This window comes from Labrus mixtus, chromosome 8 (genome assembly GCF_963584025.1).
Source record: "Labrus mixtus chromosome 8, fLabMix1.1, whole genome shotgun sequence".
Taxonomy (NCBI): Eukaryota; Metazoa; Chordata; class Actinopteri; order Labriformes; family Labridae; genus Labrus; species Labrus mixtus.
In genome coordinates, this window is record NC_083619.1 from 23,486,224 (window position 1) to 23,509,830 (window position 23,607).

Genomic DNA, 23,607 nt, shown 5'->3' on the forward strand with positions numbered 1-23,607 from the left:
ATGTTTATTTCTTTTAATACAGTCTATGTTCTTAACTAATGCTATGTTACACACTGAATATTACAGTTATGTCACAAATATCAAACATTTTTTAATGAAGGACTTCAGTCAGACACTTCATTCAAGGAATTGCATAAGCCAAGGAATCATACTTTAGCTGGGAGTCTCCACTCTTTCAGGTAACTCACAAAGCATTACAGCATGAATGAGGCGGAGAACAAAACTCCCTCAATCTTCTATAACTTTCTCTGAATAAGCATTTGATGCTGCTCATACCAACAAGAGTGTAAAAAGACAACTTAGTAGAAGGAGTCGCTGAATTAGGGAAAGTTTGCATTGAAAAACTATATATATATATATATATATATATATAGATGAATATACAGTTGCAATCAAAATCATTCAACCCCATTGCAAATTAGGTTTATTGGCTAAATTTACAAATTTTCAGCTGCTTGCAATGAAAAAATCAAAAAAGCACAATTTACATAGCTCAACACAACTAATAATATCAATGGTTTCTCTAACACAAAATGCCACTTTTAATGCCTGCTGCAGTCTCAAAACTATTCAACCCCTTTATGACAAGCATCTTTAGTACTTTGTAGAGCACCCTTTTGCTGTTATGACCTGCTGCAAACGTGATGCGTAGCCAGACACCAGCCTTTGGCAGCGTTCCTGAGGAATCTTAGCCCATTCCTCATGGGTGATTTGCTCCAGTTCTCTAATATTCTTGGGTCTGCGTGCTGCAACTGCCTTCTTCAAGTCCCACCAGAGAGTTTCAATGGGGTTCAAGTCAGGTGACTGTGATGGCCACTCCAGAATCTTCCAGGACTTCTTCTGAAACCAAGACTTGGTGGACTTTGAGGTATGCTTGGGATCATTGTCCTGTTGGAAGGTCCAACGCCGACCAACTTTCAACTTCCTCACTGATGGCATGACATTTTCTCCTAGAATTTCCTGATATTTTATTGAATCCATCTTTCCCTCTACACGCTGAAGGTTACCAGTGCCAGAGGAAGCAAAGCAGCCCCAAAGCATCACCGAGCCCCCGCCATGCTTCACTGTAGGCAGGGTGTTCTTCATCAGCGTATGCTTCATTCTTCCTTCTCCAGACATACCGCTGATCCATGGGCCCAAAAAGTTCCACTTTGGTTTCATCGCTCCACAGAATAGAATCCCAAAACTTCTGTGGCTTATTTATATGGTTTTTAGCATATTGGAGCCGGCTTTTTTTGTGCTTTGGGGTCAGTAGTGGTGTACGTCTCGGAGTTCGGGCATGAGACCTTCAGCGTTTAGTATGCGCCTAACTGTGGAAACAGAAACCTCAGTGCCTGCTGCCACCATGTCTTGCTGCAGGTCTTTTGCAGTCACTCGAGGGTTTTTGATCACTTGCCTTCTCAGGAATCTGGTGGCAGCCATTGATAGCTTCCTCTTTCTGCCACGTCCAGGTAGTGTAGCCACAGTTCCTTTAGCTTTAAACTTGCAAACTATGCTTCTAACTGTATCTCTAGGAACATTCAGTGCCTTTGCTATCTTTTTGGTTTTTTTTGATTTAGCCATGTTTCTCACATGCAACCAATTGTCACTGTCAACAAACTCCTTGTCAGACCAGCTATTTGATGTGTTTCAAGCACACCTGATGGAACTAATTGAGCCCTTGATTGGTTGCATCAGGTGTGCTTGAAACAACACTCAATTTGCAAATGTGTGCTTTTATGAGGGATTCTATTCAGGGGGTTGGATAATTTTGACACTGCAGTATTCTTTAAAAAGTGGCACTTTGTGTTGAATATGGAGAAACCAATAATAATAATAATTGTCTAAAGCTCTTAAAATTGTTGTTGTTTGGTTTGTTCATTGCAAAGAGCCGAAAGTTTGTAAATTTTGCCAATAAACCTACTTTGCAGTGGGGGTTGAATAATTTTGATTGCAACTGTACATGAAAGGAATGCACATCTTAAAACAGTGGTACTCAACTGGTGGGTTGGGACCCAAATGTGGATCACATTTTTGAGTTTTTAGAGGGTCGGGAATGTGTCCCCGGAAAAATATTTGTATCAAAAAGTCTATGAAGCATTTTTAAAACATGCTTGTTTTGTTCTGTCATGTTTTGTACCATCGTGGTCCAAATGCCACTTTTTTTTCAGAAAATAAATCTAAATAGTTGAAAGATATCAGCAATTTGGGGTCGCAATTTTCCATGAAGAAGATTTTTAGTCGGTCCTGAGGCCAGACCAGTTCAGAACCACTGTCTTAAAGTATGTATTTGGTATTTGTTTGAGCGTATCGGGATGTTCAAAGTGGGCTGTTGTCTAACTGATGATGCTGAGTCATAAGTGAGACAGCTGACAACAAAGTGATGTAAGTTTGACGTCAATGCTCCTCCTAAACTGAAGAAAACTAAAATGAAAGAAAGAGATAAGAAACTAGATTTAAAAAATTGTACCTGTTGATCATGTGACCCCAAATCCCAACCTCCTATGTTTCTAAACATGAACCCTAAGATGACCTCATTTCTAACTCTTAACTTTTCTCACTGTGAATCACAGAGCTCTTATATCAAGAGTAAACATCCAAATTAAATGTGACCTGCCTGTGACACCTGACCTAAATGTTGGTGTTGATTCATACCTGAGACTGACAGTCTGCTGTCTGTTCCCCCTCCTGGACCTGTGCTGCCTCTACCCTGCCTCACAAACATGTCTTCTGCCAGCACTTTCCTGCTTTGATCCATGCTATCTGGCTCTCATCTTATGAGGTGTGTCTGAGGTGGAGATTGAAGGTGATGGGGGGAATATTAGAGGCTGACATTTCTCTGTCATCTGACATCACACGCGGCACATGTCAGTGTTGCCAGGACGGGTTGTGTGTCCTCTGCAGGTCGGCATAAGTCTACACAGACCCTCTGGGAGAACCCAAGGGTTTTTTAAAGGATTTTTGGGAGCTTTTCATGCCTTCATTTAGAGATAGGACAGTTGATAGAGTCAGAAATCAGAGAAAGGGAGAGTAGGGAATGACATGGGGGAAGCCACAGGTTGGATTCAAATCCAGTCCGCCTGCTTGGAGGACTATAGCCTCCGTACATGGAGAGCAGACACTAACCACTAGGCTACCCACACCCCACATAATTAGTTTTTTGGGGGTTCTCTTTTATGCCTTTATGGGAGTGAAGAGGAGAAAGAGTGGGGAACGCCATGCAGGAAAGGACTTACAGGTTGAACTCAAACCAGTGCCATCTGCTTGGAGGACTAACCACTAGTCTACCCACCCCCCACCCCCCCCCCAGAGTGCAAGTTTTTTGATTCATTATTGATCATTTGATTTTTTTACATTATTTAAGTAATCTATGAAATATCACAAAATGTATAAAATGAATCAATGAAGGATTCTCACGCAGTTTTTCCTTAAAGCTCCTGTGAGGAGCATTCAAATTGTGTTGATTTTGGCGCCCCCTGTGGACAAAGCGTTATCATGATCTCTTTGCTCATCTCGTCCTGTACATGTGACATGTGTAAGAAGTTTTTTTCTGATTAGAAAATCGAATTATGTTGTCTAAACACAGTATCATCACTCTCTGAATATTTACCGTAGTAAATGTATTTTTTTTTAAAAAGGCTGATTTTTAAGGTTGCTGTGTAAACCTGGTGGGAAACCTACAGGCAGCAGCTTTTACAGGCATTGAAAAAAAATCACGTAGAAATAATCAATCATGTCGCTGATGGTTTCTTTTGCCTTTGAAGGTCATGAATACGCCTCAGTATTTAAGTTGTATATCTAGCTAGAAACTTCAATGGATTCAACTTTGTAGAAAGCTTGATAAGTTAGACTGATGTGATTACAAAACAGCACATGCCTAATATTTTTGAATGGACAATGAATGAGTGTCTCTAGTTTGTATCTGAGAGCGTAACATTTTTACATCGTAACACAAAAAAATAACAATAAAAAAGAAGTGAAGTCTGTTAATTCAAATCACGCTCCTCCAGATCGGAAATGAATACCCTTTTTTGTTTCGTCCTTTGATGATGGAAGTTTGGACATATCAAAGCGGTGTTAATCCTCTGAGTGATAAAACTCCAGCAGGAGAAATAAATAAGCACCTCTCTGAGAAATAAGGCTGGGTTTTAGTCAGCCTTCAGCCCGCCTTAATGAGGCCTAAATCAGAGCCATTCCTCTTGTCGCCTTTATCTAGTAAAACGCGCACGGTACATCTTTGTTGACCACGGCTGCCTCCTCTCTTTTTTTCCCTCCTCCTTTTAATCTCACGCTAAACCACAACTGACCTCATCCCTGGCTCTCCTCTGCTCGAGGATTCAGACTGGTGTCTTGTCATCTAAAATGGAGATGTATGGGCTTGTGCCGCCGGCCTGGATTGAGCCCTGACGTGCAACGGGGTCTCAGGTGTCAGCAGCCATTTCCCGGCCAGGGTCCCGACCAGAACAAGATTAGGTCCATTTATCTGATTCCAGATTGCTCTAAACCTATTTCAACTGTCATTTACTCTGCGAGTGGGTCATTAGTCCTACATCTGTTTTGTTTCGTGCTGGGCTCTGCGGCTGGCTAAGGCTGTTTTGGCTGTATGTGTGTGTGTGTGTGTGTGTGTGTGTGTGTGTGCGCGCGCTTGTGTGTATGTGAGAGTGTGTGATCAGATTACACTGAGATCAGCATAGCTGTGTGATTATATACAATAAAACTAATTTGCCTGTCATGTTCTCACCAAGGAGAAGCCAAGAATGACGTTAATTGCAGTAGCGACTGACTGCTGTTTGATGGCATTAAAATAGTGCATTCGAGAAGCCTTGCAAAACAACGTGTCGGAACTCTGTGAAGGCTTTTCATTTCTTTTAACACTTCGAACACAGCCAAGCAACATGAAACCCTGATATTTGTGTGATATTTCCATCTGTGAAATCTGGTGACATTATCGCCTGTTTAAAATTCAGATAAAAGGCTGAAGTCGTTCAAGAATGTCACCTTTATGATGCATCTCTCAGCTCCTTTTTTTGTCCTTTGTTCTACGACAAAATAAGAAGAAAAAAGAACACAGGCAGTGAAGTGGAAAGAAAACAAACAGATATGTGATGCTACCACGGTGGAAAGTTTGTCTTCTGTTGTAGCAACTCAGACACGCAGCATCTTTTTTTTTCTGCTTCACCGCTTCCTCTTTGGAAGCTGTGCAAATTGAACCAAAAGCCTTTAAGAAACGACAGATTGCGCCACTTGGTATCCAAAATATAACAGAAGAAATCTGAATCACATTGATTTCTTTGGCTCGACTGGATTGTTTGCCAGTATAAATTCAATTTGAGGAGAAATCAAACCTACTCACTCTTAAAAGATTAAGATGTCTGAGGCTTGTAGAAATGACTCTGCATGGGTTTCCACCCCGTAAAGTGGTATTGAACTTCTTTGTTTATTCTGTCACATCCTGTCAGCATGAATTAGCCTTACAGTCGATGACGGCCTTCAATCCGGATCTAACTCAAGTGCTGATGGTAAACATCTATTGTTTCTGGGCTGCCTGCCTCCCCATACTGTCACTGTGGATGGGTCACATGTTGATTAATCCGACAGGACTTTCCCGGTGGGATAACAGCAAGTTACCTCTCAGAAGATTATAGAATTATCTGTTTCAACAGGCAATTACTTTTTCCCTGTGCATGACGTAACACAACAAGCCTGCCAGAAAGATCATCCTGTATGCAGACCAGGATGCACACGTTGCTGGCAAACTTTCTGTTGATCTGCTACGGTGAGCAAGAAACAAACAAACAGACCTCAGAGGGGAAAAACCCCAAATAAATCCTGTAGGCAACATGAAGACGAGCTAATGAATGTGGGGCAGAGGGATCAAACTTTTGGGGATGAAGAAGAGAGGAGGCTGAAGGTTTGGGAGGTGAGGGAGCAATTGCAAAAGGTTACAACAACCACACCATGAAGTTTATTTTTAAGTGGACAGTGTCATTGTTTCTAACTTGTGCATGTCAGCTAGACATCGACTATCTGTACTCGACTGCAGGACATTTTAATGAGGGTCCTCATCCTCTTGCGGGTCAACATGGTTTTGGAGATACTTCACCTGTACTAGTTTCTTTTCATCCAAAACAAAAGTTATCATGCATGTATGTAGCCTAATACCTGGACAGGATTGCAACATTACCCCTGTATTTAATTACATTCTTTTTTTTATTTTCTTGTAATGACAATAAAGGTGTCTTTCATCCACTCTGTATTGCTCATGTTGGCATATTCTCAAAAACCTACAAATAGAACACCTACATGAAACCTGAATGACAAAGTTGTTTCCCTAACTAGAAACCAGATCCTGTATGGCACTAAGGGCGGTCTGACCTGTATGAAAACAACCCTGAGGGGTTTTTTTTGTAATTGTATTTTTTATTTATTTAAAGATATACAAACAAAAGGTAACTTTACTTTGAGTGAACAAATATCCAAAGGCCTGTGGTAAATTTGCACATTCAGAACAACAAAAACAAATAAATATTCAGCAGTCTGTAAGCGAGAAAGCAGACCCATGACCTCTTAGAACTTTGACGACCATTACTTTTTAGGGATGTGCATTTACAGTAAATTCAATATTCGAGTTCTCGCATTACCTTTATGGAGGAATGCTTGATTATTACAAATATTTTTTACCATAATAAAATGTGTGGGACATGGATCTCTTGGTGGCCCTCTCTGCTTTCTGCGGTGTGCAGCTCATCAGTGCTGCGTGATTGTAGGACACCGGTCTTCAAATACCAGTTCTGAATTAAATGACAAGTGATGGGGCGGCTTTGGCTCAGTTGGTAGAGTCGTCGTCTCTTAACCAGAAGGTCTGGGTTTGATCCCCAGTGTCCTGCAGTAACATGTCCAATGTGTCTTTGGACAAGACACTTAACCCTGAATTGCTCCCGCTGCTTCGTCTGCGGCGTGTGAATGTGTATGAATAGGATTAGTTACTTCTGATGGTTTACAGAGAAACCTCTGACATCAGGGTATGAATGGGTAGGTGTGACATGCAGTGTAAAAGCACTTTGAGTGGTCAGAAGACTAAAAAAGTCCATTTATCAATCAATCAATCAATCAATCAAACTTTATCTATATAGCACGTTTCAGACAAATTAAATTGCAGTTCAAAGTGCTTTACAAGAGTGCAGAAAGGTTATTGACAAAAAAGTAGTTTATAAAATCATTGAGAGACCAATGCACACCAATAAGAATTAAAAAAAATATGTATAAAAATGAAAAAATAAGATATGACACATAAAAGCAATAAGATATTAAAATTAATACATAGGAGAAGAATATTTAAAATTGTAGAAGGATAAAAAAGACAATACAATAATGTTAAGATTTGAATTTATATAAAGCACGATATAAAAGCCAGACTGAATAAATTAGTTTTAAGACTGCGTTTAAAAATCTTTACCATTTAATGGTAATGTAACCCAGGTATAAATATAAAGAATGATACTTTTATCCCTCCTCACTCAAATCACACCCTCAGCCCTTCTTCCTAAGGATCCTCAGATTTTCTCTAATACTTTTTATAGCCCACTAAAGGTTTTATAAACATTGCTCGCCCGCGTGCTAGACCAGGTAATTCCAAAAAAAAAAAAAAAAACGTCATTCCCCTGAGGATTCTTAAAATGCTGTTGGTGCAAAAAGATTCAAAGATTAAGAGAGCTTTAACTCTGACAGCAGCGTGATGCATGAGCAGCAGTACATGTCATTTATCTTGCACTTCAGAGTTCACATTCATCCATCTCCAAACACTTTTCTCCTGCAATGATGGTGACAAACTCTGCTGTGATAAGAGCTGATTAGACATATATCATTTAAACAAGGCCAAACTCTAGCTCTACGTGAAGCCCTGGTCACTGGGAAGTGTGAGGTCCTGTGAAGACGTGTAGTTCAGTCTCTCTTTCAAGGTTGGTTTACTTTTAATCTAGTGAGAGCCACAGTTTGTCCAAGAGTTAGAAAAACTACTTTTCACTTAAAGCTGACAGACTGCAAGAGAACAAGTTCTAAAAGCCAAAGCTGGACTTCTCAGTGTTTTCTATGGACCATAAATGTGTACTATCTAAGGAATGTCATCATTATCTTACTGTTTTACATCCTCTAACTACTCTCCGTTTCCAAAAGCAAGCAGCAGCTAAAAGTATGTAGTTAGAAACTTCAGTCAGCAAATCGTTATTAAACATAGTAAAGCTTGAACCCAGTACAGCAGCCAGATATTTCTCTGACCATCACAGAGCTGAAAGAAGAGATGATTACACTTACATTTATTATTTGGCTGGACTCAAAATGAATGTTAATCTTGATTTGTATTAAGGCTGCACAACTAGTTGCTGTTTCAACAATGCCATATATGAGCTTTCCTAATAAACACATCGCAAAAGTCTGAATTGATCTCGATAAATACACAATGCTTTCTCACTTAGTGTGCCTACATATACCTATTGCATGGAGGCTGTAGTATATGGTCGTGCTCTCACACGGTTTTGATGCAGTTGGAAGAAGCTCAATGGAGCTATCAACAACCCTCAGATTAATTAGTGCTAGGGTAGTGGTGAGAAAAACTGTTCTTGGATTTATTCAGGAGAAACATGTTGTCAACACAGGTATTGTGTTACACATGAAGAACAGCAGATAGACATAAAACAGCAGATATAAAAAAGCTAATATGGATACTGTCACATTTTTTTTTCTATTGCACTTCTGTTATTATTTTTTCATGTTGTGCAGACCTACTCAAGGTGGGTTCACATTAGGGACCTGAGCCCAGACCGGAGTACGCTTGACCCCAAAGTCTGGTTCATTTGATTGATGTCAAAACAAAGGTACTGTACTCATACCATACTCGGGTACTGAGTCTGCTTGAAGAGGTGGTCTATGGCATGAGTCATGTGTTCTCGAGTACGTGAATATGTGAAGATATCCATGCTCAAACAAGGAAGTGGATATGAAGTCATTCTAAATGGATCCTGTCGCTTTATGAAATGCGTACCCGCAAAGCACAGGCCCACTTTGTCTTCTGAGATGTATGTGTGTTAGGACGAGGGTCGTTGTTGGCGTCTCAGAAGTAACATAAACATCCACATAGAACAGTATTGACAAAGCCTCTGAGTGGTTGCCATGGTTGCTTCTTCTTCTTTAGCTTTTTGGCTGATTTGCATACCAACCATGTGCATATTGTCACTTGCTTTATTGGAATTTGTAGATACGCAAGTGTATGAACGATGTTACTATGTGACCGCAGACCAGCATAGGATAGGGGAGAAGGGAGAAATGGTGCTCGGGCACAGTATGAAACAACCGTGCCTAATATAAAAAAGGCCTTCAAGATTCTTTTGAACACGTGAAAACACTTATTTCTAAAGTTAGCTATTTTGTGTTTTCAGTAAGCTCCACTGCCCCTAAGTTTCAATTTTTCAATTTTTATTTAACTTTGCAGGTTTAAAGAAACCTTTTTTGTCCTCTCCGAGAAAACTTTTGGAGACAAATTTTTGATTCTCTAGACGAAATATTTAACCACTGGCCATCCTCGGGGCGGTCCCAGAAACCATGAAAAGCAGAAATAAGATTTATTTATTACATATACTTCTCGTAGCAGCCAAGAAGGCAATAACATTGAACTGGCTTAAGAGAGACCCCCCCCCCCCCCCCCCCCCCCCCCAACCCACGAGTCTTGGAAATTACTTGTCAAAGGAATTTACATAATGGAAAAGATAACTTTCAAAATAAGACTGCAAAATGCAGAATTCCTTGACAGATGGTTTCCATGGCAACACGTGATGGAGGATGTTCAGATACAGGCTGGCAGGGGAAAATGTGGTGATATCTTAATTTAATAAAATATATAATGAAAAGGGGATGTATGTAAACATTATTTTGGTTGCAAAAACTGAATCATGGTGATGTCTTTGGTGTGTGTCACTTTTTTGTTTTGGTCTGTTTTGTTTTGGGTTTGTGTGTGTGGGTTTTTTATTTTTATTATTATTATTATTATTTTTATCTTTATGTGGGTTGCTTGTTTTTTGTTGTTATATTTTTTCAAATAAAAATAAATGAATGCAAAAAAAAACAAAAAAAAAAAACTTTTTTATGCTCAGCTAGGCTAAGCATCTTGTGAATTCTGTAGTAAGCTATGCTGCATGTTGATAAAAAAGAAACATTTGTTTTATTGTTATAGGTTGAATTGATCTCTGACCTGCAGTGGGTTCTGTGGGTATGGTTTACACTTCATGTTAATGTAACTGCTGTACTGCAGGCTGAGAGCCCATTGCTGTTACCATGATTGGTATTGGTGTGTTCAAGTGTTCAATACAAAACAAAATGTTATTGTAGTTTAGTGTTAATAACACTGATAACAGCTACAGGCCAAACTCGTACTTAACTCTGTGTAGGTCAGTCCTTAAGATCTTTCTGCTCTGGTATTCATTTTCCACTGTAAGAGCAGAAGAAACAAAGTTTGAACTTTGTTGTAAACAAACTGGCGCGCGTAAGGTTTAGCATAATAACGTTTGGAGTTTAAGTTGTTCTACTCTGTTTATGTTTCACACTTTTCCAGTTCACAGTGACAGAAAACCCGTTCACTCTTTGAGACGTGTGCATCTGTGCCGAATGGGTTCATGCTGATTTAGCCTAATTTCAAGCTGTGAGCGGATGTCAGTGTCTTATTTAGAAGTTAGTCATCTGGCAGTCAAAGTCCCAGAGCTTGCCAAAAAGCCTATAAGGACTTATCTTTATTTTCACTTATGTTGTTCATTCAAAGGACAGCTGAGAGCTTTGCAGTATTGACTTTTAAAAACAAAACAACTGTGAGGAATGTACTTGTGCCACTTCTCTGCCCTAATTTCTAATTTTAGTTTTCTTTTTTTTTCTCTTCCTTGTGAGTTTGTTTGTCTTTTTGTCTAACCTAAAATATTCATTGATGGGGTACTGTGGAACATGACCTGCATTTGTGCGAGTTTGTAATTACAGGGAGCTAAATCATTAGCCTTTTCCCTTAGCTCTTGTTACACGTTAATTCTTTTCACTAGCATTCCCATCCTTGTTCACATGTCCCTTCCTTGTTTCAGGCTCACACTTCCTCCCCCCCCCCCCCCCCCCCACCCTCCCAGCAGCCCCCCAGTCTTTCCCAGTAATGAGGACATTCTTCCTGTTGGAAGGTTAATGGCAGACAGAGCAAGGTACCTGACGAATCCAAAACCGCCTGACTCCTCAGGCAATTTCACACAGAATCTCTCCTTCTTTTTTTTTCCACTGGAAAGAGAGTCCATTCAGTGTGTGAATGAGTCAGGTAAATCCAATTCCAAAAGGCAATGGGATTTGAGATGGGGAGCAAATTGCACCAAGGTGATGTTGGACTGGTCAAGAGACCCTTGAGGAAAAAAAAAAAGTTAGCCTGTTCCTACACAATAGAGGACACTGCTGTTATCTTTGCTGTTAGTCGTGTTTTTATAATTGATTTCCCCCTCTGGCACAATGGCTGGGCAATAATGAAAAGCCTGTCATTCCTGTTCCTTTGTGTCGTGCGTTGATGAGGTCATTGGCTCAAGGTGGCCTGAGTTGTGGGCTGGCTGGTCCTCACACAAAGTGGTCATAGGGTCGAGGGCAAAGAAGCAATCTAAATTCAAAAAATCTGCAAAAGTAAGAATAGTGTCTGTGCAAAACAAACCACACATTCTTGATTGATTTTTTTACTGGAATTTGTTTGACCACTGTGGCCCGGACTTTTGCACTCTTACTGTTTGAGAAATTATGTTTATTGTGTGGATGCCTTCTCTGCATTTTAGTTTGAATAAAAGCGTCCTCTGAATGACGCAAATGCAAAAGGAAATGTGGCTTTTGGTGTCACAGGACTGCAGTAGCAGCATCACTTATATCTGAATCAAGGGAACAATGATGAGCTGAAGCTTGATTGAAGTATAATTTGACCATTAAAGAATTAATTGTTAGCAGTGGAACAATTTATCTCACAAAGAATGCATGGCAGACTCAGCCAATCAGACGGACTGATGCATTTGATCAGAATGTAATAATTAAACGAGCAGCTCCATAGATAGCAATTAGTAAATAGTGCTCCATATTCAGCTCGCTGTAAAATAAAACGTTTTTTTGTGCTGTAGTTGCTCCAAGGTTACTTCAAGCTGTCTGCCAGTTGTACTCACTCCAGCCTGTCGCGCAGTGTCGAACACTAAGTCACAAAAGCCATTTGATATGTTCACACAACTAAACTGAAGGTAAGGAGGATTTCAAGAGAGCTGTTTCAAACATTAGTGTTCGGGGAAAAAGGAAACATTTCGCTTGTGTTGGACGAGAAACAGGAAGACAAAGAGAGGGATGACGTGCGCCAAAAATTCTCCAAACTGCACTCGACCCTGACAGAACTTCTCTCTCATGGTTTAGAGCTTACAAAGAAACTCTACGGTTTCCACTCTATTTCTAATATAATCTCATGCAAGACTTTGCTGGTTAGTTTTTGTGTTATATGTTCAAAGTGCATTATTTGTCATTACAGGTTTCTTTCTTCACCTGATGTAGGTGCAGATCAAAGACTAGACACTGATTTCATTGCAGTGTCGCTAAAACTGCAGGATTAAAACAATTTTTTAATGACAAGACAAAGACCAAATACAAGAAGAGCACAAAAACAACGCAATACACTACATTACAAGTACACAACACAAAGACATTTTGCAAGAGATGACAGATTATATTATAGATTGCACAGGAGATCATCGTCACTGCTTCTTAAAAGGGTTTCTGCCTCTTGAAACACTTGTTCATTGCATATTTAAATATTTATTTATCTATTCTTTGATGAGTATCCATGACCCTGCACTATTAAAAGACACAAAAGGCAGATAAACATAACTGTATTTTTGAACACGTTCATTTGAATTCCTTAAATGTGTCAGCTCCTGGACGGACAAAAACTTGATCTTACAACCTTCACCGAGATGAAACATTTAAATAACAATGTTTCAAACATCTTAGGAAAAACAACATTGAACGTCGTGGACTGTAAATGGATCATCCTTGGGTTGATGTTGTTTCTTACATGGCTTATTTCACTTTTCTATTTCATTTGAAATGAAGCTCTGCAGCAATGATCTCTTGTATGTATCCAGAGACAAGGTTAATGTAGGTATGATTTATAATACAGCAGGACTACAGGAAATTCTTTGAATCATTGTTAAACGAGACTTTTCACCTGTGAATATATTACCATTAACACACAAACATGGCACCATGCTATCTTAAGATGTATCCACTGTAACTCATAATATTTATATGTCACTTGGAGATTACACTTTATGAGTTCTTCTTGACTAATAATATTTTTCTTAACATATTATAAAGAGCAGAATTCTTTATTGTAGCTACTTTAATGTAAATTCTTAAAATACAGATGGGTTCAGACCGTGATCTCCTGGGAGGCCATTTACTTTACAGATAATAAAGTACATATGGTAAGTAGTAAATGTGCTGTACTTATATAGCACTTTTCTAATCTTCCAACCACTCAAAGCGCTTTGACACTACATGTCACGTTCACCCAGTCATACACATTTTCACACACTGATGGCAGAGGATGCTTTGCTAATTTTCCCATCACTACAAACTACTCCTATTCCTGCACATTCACTCACGTCTCAGGATGCCACAGTTTGGAGTTCAGTGACCTGCACACGGACACTTCAACATTCAGACTACAGGAGCCAACCTTCTGATCGAGAGACGCCCACTGTGCCACAGCAGGCTCCACAATGTGAACAATAGTGCAACACATACACTGTACATACAATGCATGGACTTACAAAGACAGGAAGTCATTACCAACATGATAAATATAGAATAATTGTGACGTACAAGTTGGGATACACAAAGAGTCTATATATCTAAAACATAAAAACAGACCAGTACAAAGACCATTCATGGCTTTCCTGGTGTCCTAAGAGAGAGAGAGAGAGAGGGGGGAGGGGGGAGAGAGACAAAAGAAATACAGTCATTCTTACCTCGCTATGATTTGATTTATAAACCGGTCAAAGGCTTGATGCTTGCATAATGGTGTTGGATATGTGAAGAAAAATGTTGGTTATTATCACAGACATCAACACACATACTGATTCTTAAGAATATACCGTCATCAAAAATCATCAGAAATAAAATTCTTCAAAATGAATCATTACAAGGCACCACTCTGGGATCAAGTACTCGTAACCAAAGACAGAAAATAAGTCTCAATATGTTCAATACTTTAATGTCTACATTATTAGTATGAAAACAATCCTTGCACATGCACAAAAATCACAAACAACTTCATTAGAAGCACCAATCCAAACTAATGAGACTAACTAAATCAAATAATCTATGCATACTTTTAACTAACTGTAAGAGGTGCTCTGCTGATTCAGTGATTTCCGGACTGAGGGGTATTTTCACACTGTTTACATAGTATTTCTTCATTTAAACAGTTTAAAGCTGGAGCAGTTTTCAGTGAAGAGTCTGTCCTCCTGCAGCTGATTTAGTTTCATTTTTTTAAGTGCTTTTAATGCTTGTCAAATTTGAAAAGCTCCCGGTGGGATATTCAAATCACAGCTATATCAGGATTTCCAAACCCAGTATGGTAAAAACATGCAGATATTTCAGGCTGGCTTAATATAGCTCATCGGCATCAGGTGTTTCCATCCTTCATCGTTGTCTGTCTAGCAGTGTGACTGTGTGTGTGTGTGTGTGTGTGTGTGTGTGTGTGAGAGAGCGAGCTATCAAGATGCCAACGTCCTACGACAGTAAAGCACTGTGGCGGATTTCTGCACCTGCGTGAGTTCACCTGGCGCTCACCTCTGGAGCTGTGAATCTGAGACATGTCACTGAGATTATCAGTGGAGTGAAATGATTGTAGCACAACTCAATACAGCCAATGTACAAGGTTTGCTGTGCACTTCCTTCCAACAAAGGGAGTGGAAATCTGCAGGCCCTGTGGTTGACAAACTGAGGAGTGGATGTGCTCCTGCATCCCCACAGAGATGCGAGGAACTGTGGGTTTGTCATAAAGTCACAATACAGGGATGAAGAAGAGCAAGTGTGATTTAGTGAGAAATGCCATCGCCGGGAGGTTGTGATCCACAGTCCTGCTTGTGATGCACCTGATGATGCAGAGATTTTTGGGATATGATAGGTTTTCCTTGAGGTTTATATCTCCCTCCTCCCCCTCTATCTAATCTCTGCACGTAATCACTCTCTCCCCCGCTGAGCAACAGCACATTCAACGGCGGCGTACATGAAAAACGAGGAGGTAAAATCGTCATGACAGCTCGCAGCTCACTTGTGTGCAATGGAGGCACTGTACAGCCGGGCGAGCATGTGCGCTTGTGTATTCATTTGTTTCTCAGTATGGCTCACATCTTTCTTTAGAAAAGCAGCACATGCAGCACTCCAACCGGGGTCTCAGCCGCACGCACCAACCTGAGGCTCCAGGGGGACCAAAGTGGCTGAAATTACACTTTGCAACAAGCTCATTTGAATTCAGTCTCCGCAACATGCATCATAACACAGTCGGCTTGAACTACAGACTTTGTTTTTCATCCTCCCATCACATAATGCTCCTTTCCCTTCGGAGTAAAATCCCATTCTTGAATCAGGTCAGTTCTTGGATTGTGCGAGAAGTGGGCGGGCTGGCGTTCTTGTATATGTCCTGGTTTATGACTGCCTTGATTAATCGTAGGAGAACATAAGTCTTGTTGAAACATAGCTCGTGTAATTAACTATCCACTCAGGGTCTGCCTTGAAATTAATAACTGTGATGTTTAATCAAGATTTACATCAAGCGGCGGGAATGCAGTATGCATATTTGCTCACACTGTGTCCTATCAGCTTAAGGATAGTCTATACTCTATTATGTTCCTTCTGTATTCCCAGTAGTGATATTACTCAAATTATGGAAATAAGCTGAACTTGATCAGTTTTATGTTATATCAGCACCTGCCTCTGAGGTGCCGGTTTTTTAATTAATTGAACAGTAATTAAGAGTTAAAGTCGAGATGCGGAGAGAAAGTGAACTTGAAAGGCGAATCTAAACTAATGAGGTTCTACTTTGAAGTAATGAACTCTCTGGGTTTAGGGTAATCACAGGCTTCTGGGCTTTACTCAATTTATCTTGAAGACAGTGAGCTGTATGGGGACGTACAGTATTGTTCTGATCTTGAACTTTTTTTTTTTTTTAGGCAGCTTTAATCTGCATGTTCAGACTTTAACTTGCTGAGACGTTTCAACAAGGTGAAACAGGAGGTAAGGAAGGGAGAAATTTGATGTTCAAAGGGGATTAAGTGCTGAACATTTCGCTGGTTTTGACGTTTATGAATATTTGAAAAAAGAAGAATTTGGAGCAAATTACTGGAGAGGAGGGCGAATCAAACACAGGTAGGAGGGTTGTTATACACAGATCACGTAGGTGCAGGGCTATCAAACTCAGCTACAAGAGAAGGAGGACATGCTAACACATTACTGAATGCTATAAAAAGTTGCATTGTCTCGACCAAATGGTCTACGTCAGGAGATCATTTCTAGAAAATAGACTGATAAGCACTATGATGGCAAACACCGTAAAAAAAAACAACTAGTTGTTTGTTTTGTTTTGTTTACTTCTGTGTTGTTTTGTTTTGTTTTGTCAATCTGCAAAAAAAAAAAAGGAAAAATCTCCCTTTTCTATTTTTGGCGTCATGAATGCATACCACTTTTTCAAGCACATATAACTGGACACAGTTGACATGTCTATGAACTTTCATATTAAACTGTATCAAAGTTTCAATGTTTATAATTATTATATTATAATGACAATGAATGTCTTTTATGTATTTTAGTATTTTCTCCAAAAGTGTAAAATCCCTAGCCTCTGCCTCCATCTGGATAAAAAGATGGGTGACAGCTGCCCAAACATTTGGCCAAAACATTTGGCTGACTGGCTGCTGTAAAGTTCATGAAGCCTGCTTCCTCCATATTAGCAGATAGAACACAAGTCAAACAAAACAAGAGATGGTTTTACTTTACTAGTTATTTATTATCATGCAGATTTTTGTGCCTGTGTTAATTTTTCTGACAAGTTCCGTTTAAATTAGCTTTACGGAGGTAAAAGAAGGGGGTAAAATGCTAAGAGTGACAGCTAGTTGACGAGTGCGGCTCCAGCGGTGCTGTACGCACTGGATCAGCAGGGTAGAGGAGGAAAATCAAGAGAGAGAAAAAAGAGCAACTGTCAGCGCTGTCGCTGGGGATATTTTGGCCTCACCTTTGCACAACAGACAGAGTTTGAGACGCGTCGTCCGTCTTGGTAAACAGTCAACAAACTCAAACACAGAAATAGAAATAGTCAGCTCCCCGAGCATGCATGGTCGACATGTGTGTGTGGGCGTCACAGGTGAAGGCACACATGTCTTCCCTAACACTTACACACACACACACACACACATTGGCAGTCACCCCAGCAGCTCGTCCACCAGACTTTTTCAGCCGCAGAGAAGGTTGAGAGGCTGCGGTGGTTATTATAGCTCTGCTGTCATTAATATCAGGTGCACTTTCTCAGCCATGCAGAGCTGCTGGTGGGGCTGAGTCATTGGTGGTGGGGGTCATTACATCTCGCCGGCTCTTGTCTTCCCATCTCTTCCTCCACAGGACACTAACAAACCGTGCTGCCTCCGGTGAACCATCCAGCACAGGAGCACCCGGATAGAAAATAGGCGTTGTGCCAGTCACCTCGGTTACTGACACAGCGTGGTTCCATGGGGACAGAATAAAAAGCTCCTGCTCACCAATGCAATCTTTGAGTAATGCTTGTTAGACCTGCGACCAGCATGGGAACTAAACTTTTACACTCATTACTTGTGGTGATATGACCATAAACAATGCCAACATGTCACTGGGCTAACTATGGTCAATAAATCTTAATGTACACTGGTGTCTGTATTGGTGTGAAGGAGCTAAGCTGTGCATGAACACTGAGGTATTAAAGCTCTAGTAATACGTGAGAACGGTAGAAAAAAACTGGCAGGTCGGGGCATGGACTGTTTATAAAAATGGACAACGCATCCTAAACCTTCTCCTATTTAAGCCAAAATACCTCCTGCAAGAGACACTGTCTTATTGTGCTTCCCTCCAGCTAAACCAAAACACACATTAACTGCCAATAAAATAGCGAAGTTCCTTCAGGTTGGTACAATTAACAGCAACACAGATTCTGAAGTAGACACACACATTTATAGGAAGTTCAGTGACTCTTGTATTAGTATTTGTTACATTTTCTCTGCACATAGCACTGCTGGAGCCTCATTTGTCAACAGGGCTGTCAATCATGGCATTTTACCCCTTTGTATAGCATCAAATAATTAAATAGAACTAAACTTAGAAAACGCACACTTGAATAAGCACCATTGGACAGAAACTATGTTTGAGAAAAATTTGTTCACCATGTATTTTGATTTGCTGGTTTGACCCATGTCCCATCTGTTTACATGGAGGAGGCGGAGCTTATGACCTATACTGCAGCCAGTCAGTAGGGGGAGTTCCAAATGTTTTGGCTTCACTTTTAAGGACCTGTCATGTCATCCATCTTTTTTTACCGGCTGTGGCTGGGGATTGTTGCTTCTGTCAGGGTTACATAAGGTTAGCATGAAGGAAAATAAAGCTAACCAATCGCATGTAAATTATGATTACACCAGAAGCAAATGATCTCTTTACACACACGACCATAAATGAGTTTGATATGTGTTCATTTGTATTTGGACCAATCAACAATAGCAGCTCCATGGGGTCAAAATCACCTTGTGCTAAATCCTATATACCCATCATGGCTGGAGGATGTGGAGGGCTTCAGTACCATGATGTATTTTTCAGTCATTGGTGTTTATTGTCTCAGTTTATTGCAAGCTGTAAAGCAAGCACGCTTTCACATTTTATCAATCACTAAATTAAGAAAGAGGTCTTGCACTGCACCATCTTACTGACTCAATCAATTGTTGTTGTTTGGACTTTAAAACAACAATTATAAGGTCAATATGTCTCATAGTTCATGCAGTAATTACTTTCCCTGCTTGTTACCAAGAAACGTAATTTGCTGAACATTTTACCCTTGAAAAAGCAGACTGGTCAGTTCTTTTCTGATGACGAATGTTCCATAGTGTCTAATTCACCTAAAGAAAAAGACATTTCTTTTACAGCCATTTCTTGTAGCTTATAAGTCAACACATACACTGATTCCAGTATGGATTGAATGGAAGAGATGGTGGTAGATGTTACTGCTGTGATGAGGTTATTACGTTCCCTTTGTTCCAACCCCCTCACTCACTGGCTTTGCTCTTTTCACATTAACTTCAATCTTATAATCAACATGTGAAATCAGCCTCCCCATAGTTTCCCCCACTGTGCTCATGGGTTTTTTCTCATGATAAGAGCTATGTATTATTTAAACTGATAGTGATACTGATAGACCAGGGACACAGACTATTAGACAGGACACTACTCCTAAACTCATTTAAAAAATAAACATGGCCAGTAAAACAAAGTTTGGACCGCACACTTGGGATGTTCCTAGCCGACTTATTTCGTAGTGGCCTGTGAGCAAACCATGTTATTTAGTGTGGCTAACGTGAGCAGTGCTAGCACCACCAGACTTGGGTCCTCCCTGAAGGTTTTACATCCACATACCTGTGTTGAACGTGGTTAGGCGTTGCTCTTTTGACAGTTTGATATGACACAGCCTCCATCTCATAAAATACTGCTGAACCGCATTGCTCCTACGAGATACTTTCTGTTTATTGTGCTTGTTTGCAAGTGGTAGGAAGCCAAATGTTACAATTGTGAACATTTGACAGGCATCACGGGCTAACTTTTAAAAATAATAATTACTTTAACCGACAGGAAAACTAAAAATAGAAATCTGCCACCTGAAGAAGACCTTTGATTGAAACAACAATCAACTTTTTGTGCAGTACTGAATTAGTGTGCTGGTCTAACTTTCTTTTTCTGGCTGCTGTTTTATAATTGCCCTTCACTGATGTACAATAATGTGTGTATAACCAACCCACTTCCACAAGGAAATATGGACCAAAACCTGTAAGGGTCGCAGATTTAGTCCCAGTTTTGGGGCCGAACCACAAAGTCTATACACGACATCGTAGCAAATCAAAACTTAAAGGGGTCATATTATACGTTTTCTGGTTTTATATGCCCTTTAGTGTGCGCGGCTTCTCCTACGTCCTCCTGTTAGCTGCAGCATTAGCTGCATGTAACGCTCGGTTCTAGCCCCCTTCGAAAAAAAATTGCCAGTGTTACGTCTTGTCAGTGTGAGATCACTGATCTAAGCACCCTCGTTGTGGCAAGCCCAGCAGCTCATGTTGTACACCTATTAACTTTTGTAGCACGCCCACGATATGCCATAGCCTGCGGTAGCACAGTAGTGCTAAGGTGCTAATGTTTATGCTCCCCTCGGAGGCAAAGTGGCTGCATTCCCAATATGGTAAAAGGGGCGGGACATTTCCGAGAACCGTGCTGAGCGACTGACCAATTACGGCAGAGCCGACAGGCCGACCAATCAGATCAGACTTGGCCCACGTGGGGACTCTGAACGTGGGCACTTCAGAGCCTTAGAGAGAGAGTCAGAAGCGAGCTGGTGCATGGAGCGGCAGTGAAAACAGACACTTTTTTATAACTTTAGCTATTGTGAACATTCTTTAGTAGGTACATAGATTAATTATACGAACCCCAAAAAAGTTCATAATATGACCTCTTTAAGCTAGAAGGCTCGCTGTAATGAAGCTTGAAGCCTCTGAGCAAGCTGCCATCTTTATCTTGTTTGAGGAATGAACTGCTTGAACAAAAACAGCACTCACATTTCCTGCACATATATTGCACGTTCATGTGTTTGTTGTGATCATGTTTACATCTTCACATACACACAGACCCACACACACACACACACACACACACACACACACACACGCAGGGGCGTGTGATGCAGCCTCAACAGTAGTTCATTGCAGGTAGAGCACTTTTATGGCCTGCAGACGGATTGCGTTGGCCCGCGCTTTGCTGAGGAAGGCAGGGAAGCGTATTAGTCTCCATCCCCTTACGTCAGTGGTCATAACATTTGCCATTACTTCCCCTGCAAGATTCAATCACCAGCACACAAAGCCATGCTTCACGCACAATGAAAGGCGAGTGCTTTTTGTCAGGCATTCGGCAGAGCGAATTGCATATAGAGTGACTCCAAGATAGCATTGTTTCTGGCTGCCATAAAAAAAATCTATTTAAGGCAAATCTAATCTTCATAATCTTCTCCCTCAGAGGTGGTGAACGGTGATGGGGAAGATTTCCATGTGAGTCCTGGGTGTCTGGTTGGCTGTGCACAGGGCTGGAGGATGTAGGAAATTGCTGGGAGCAGAGGATATTAAACTTCAATTTGAGAGCACTGATAAGCAACGAATTGGTGATTTATTTAGGCACATTGTCAACTAAATCATCCTTAACCACTGGACATAAGTATATTCATAAACACAGCCCTCCTGCCTGCTTTACAATTCATTTTTTTTTTCATATCTTCAATCTAAACTGCAGGGTAAATACAGTATGTCCTCAAACAAGTTGGAGATACGGTTTTGAACAAAGATAATTTTCCCAGTGATTAGTTTTGGTGTAGCCTAGCAACCTCCAGTGTGTGAGAAAAAGATGGAGAGTGAAAGCAAGAGGGAGCTTTCTGTCTCTTCTCCTTTTCTCTTATTCTGTCTTTCTTCAAGCTTAAATGCGATGGCCACTAAAGCGGCTCTCCACATTACTCCGCTGTGCGTCATTTCAGAGCGTGTAAATGGGCCGGTGCAGTAAGGGTGGGGAGGGGGAAAAGGGGCCCCTCATAAGTCCGCCACAGTGAATGAATTATTAATGGGTATAAATCCCAAACAGAAGGATGGGGCCGAGACTAATGTCCGCTGGCATGAGTACCGTGGAGATGGGCAGCATCTCAAGGATAGCCGGGCAGCCTGGCAGCTTCACGTCGCTGTCAGCTGAGGACACTAGATCACTGCAGAGGCAGGGACACTCAACGAAAATCATTCTCACCTCCACTGTGCATTGTAAACATTAACACCAGTGTGTGTGTGTGTGTGTGTGTGTGTGTGTGTGTGTGTGTGTGTATATATGCGTGTGCTCTCTTCTTCTTCTTCTTTGTGGGCTTAAAGTATCCTCTCAGGGTTTCTTTGAGGGATTAATTTGCCTTCAGGATCCAGGTTTAAGGTTAACTTTAGAAGAAGGATTAAGTTGAGTTTAAGAGGTCAGCGAGTGAATCTAACCAATTAAGCTTTATATGCATGGTGATACATCTTAATGCAAGGGTACTGCTGTATGTCTGTTCGACTGACATTGTGCCTTATTTTGTGTGATTGTGTCAGAGTCACGACGGTGCCAGAAATCGGAGGAGAGGGACCTTTTCAAAAAAGAAAAAAAAAAAAAAAAAAAGATCTGCTAAAATGAAGGAAATAGGAATTTTGCTTCACCCGCTGTTTTTGTTAACAGGAAAAGCACTTCTATAGCCCCACGAATTGTCTGAGCACCTCAGGCTGCCAGAAGCAACCATTTTACAGCCTCACATCCTCATGACTCATCATAATGAAAAATCTTCACACCAAAAAGATTGTGGTACTGAAAAGAGGAAAGTTTCATTACAGAGTAAAATGCCATTTAGGAGATTGACACTGACTTTTAAAAAAATGAAAACTGTAATAAAAGTAAAACTTATTATGTATAATGATTGAATAATAAGCCATTTTACATCCTTTGGTTGGAAGATAACATTGGTAAGAATGAGCTCATCTTTCATCGTCAAACTCCCGACATGAATACATGAAACCCTTCAACTTCTATTATTAAATAACAGTCGTGCCTGATGACAGGGGCGTGTCCAGACTTTTTGGACTGGGGTTGCCCAACTGGGGGTCCCCCAGTGACTTGTGCAGGGGTGGCCGAAAGTTTGTGTGCACACATGAAAGAAGAGCATTTCTTTACCCTTTCTGCCTGCACCAATCACATCGACTTTTAAGTAACACAAGATAACGGCAACATATACATCGTCTAAGCTGAATTCTTCAAGGATTCAAAAGAATATGGGAGTACAAAGTCCCAATTTAAAGTATTTTTAAATTGCAATCAAACATCTACACGCTGAATACCATGAGCTGCCTGTTGTAACACAGCCTGAATAGTGGATTGCAACATAAGTCCCACCTCTGGCAAGGGAAACAGCCAATAATAGTCAAGGATTTTGGGATGGCACTTGGGGTGGCCGATAAGATTTCAGGGGGGGCCTTTGCCACCCTTGGCCACCCCTCTGGACATGCCCCTGCCTGCTGATAAATGACATGATACTATGCTTTCATTCTTTTTATATACATCTAATTAATGTTAGTGCATGCAATAAGATTAGAATGCATACGTCCCCTTTTATGCATTTTGCACACGTCAGCCTAAAGAAAAGAAGTGAAGTAGTTGTGTATATATTTGCCAACACCATCTAGCCTCAGGACCCTCCACCAACTCCTTAATGAGGAATTGCGA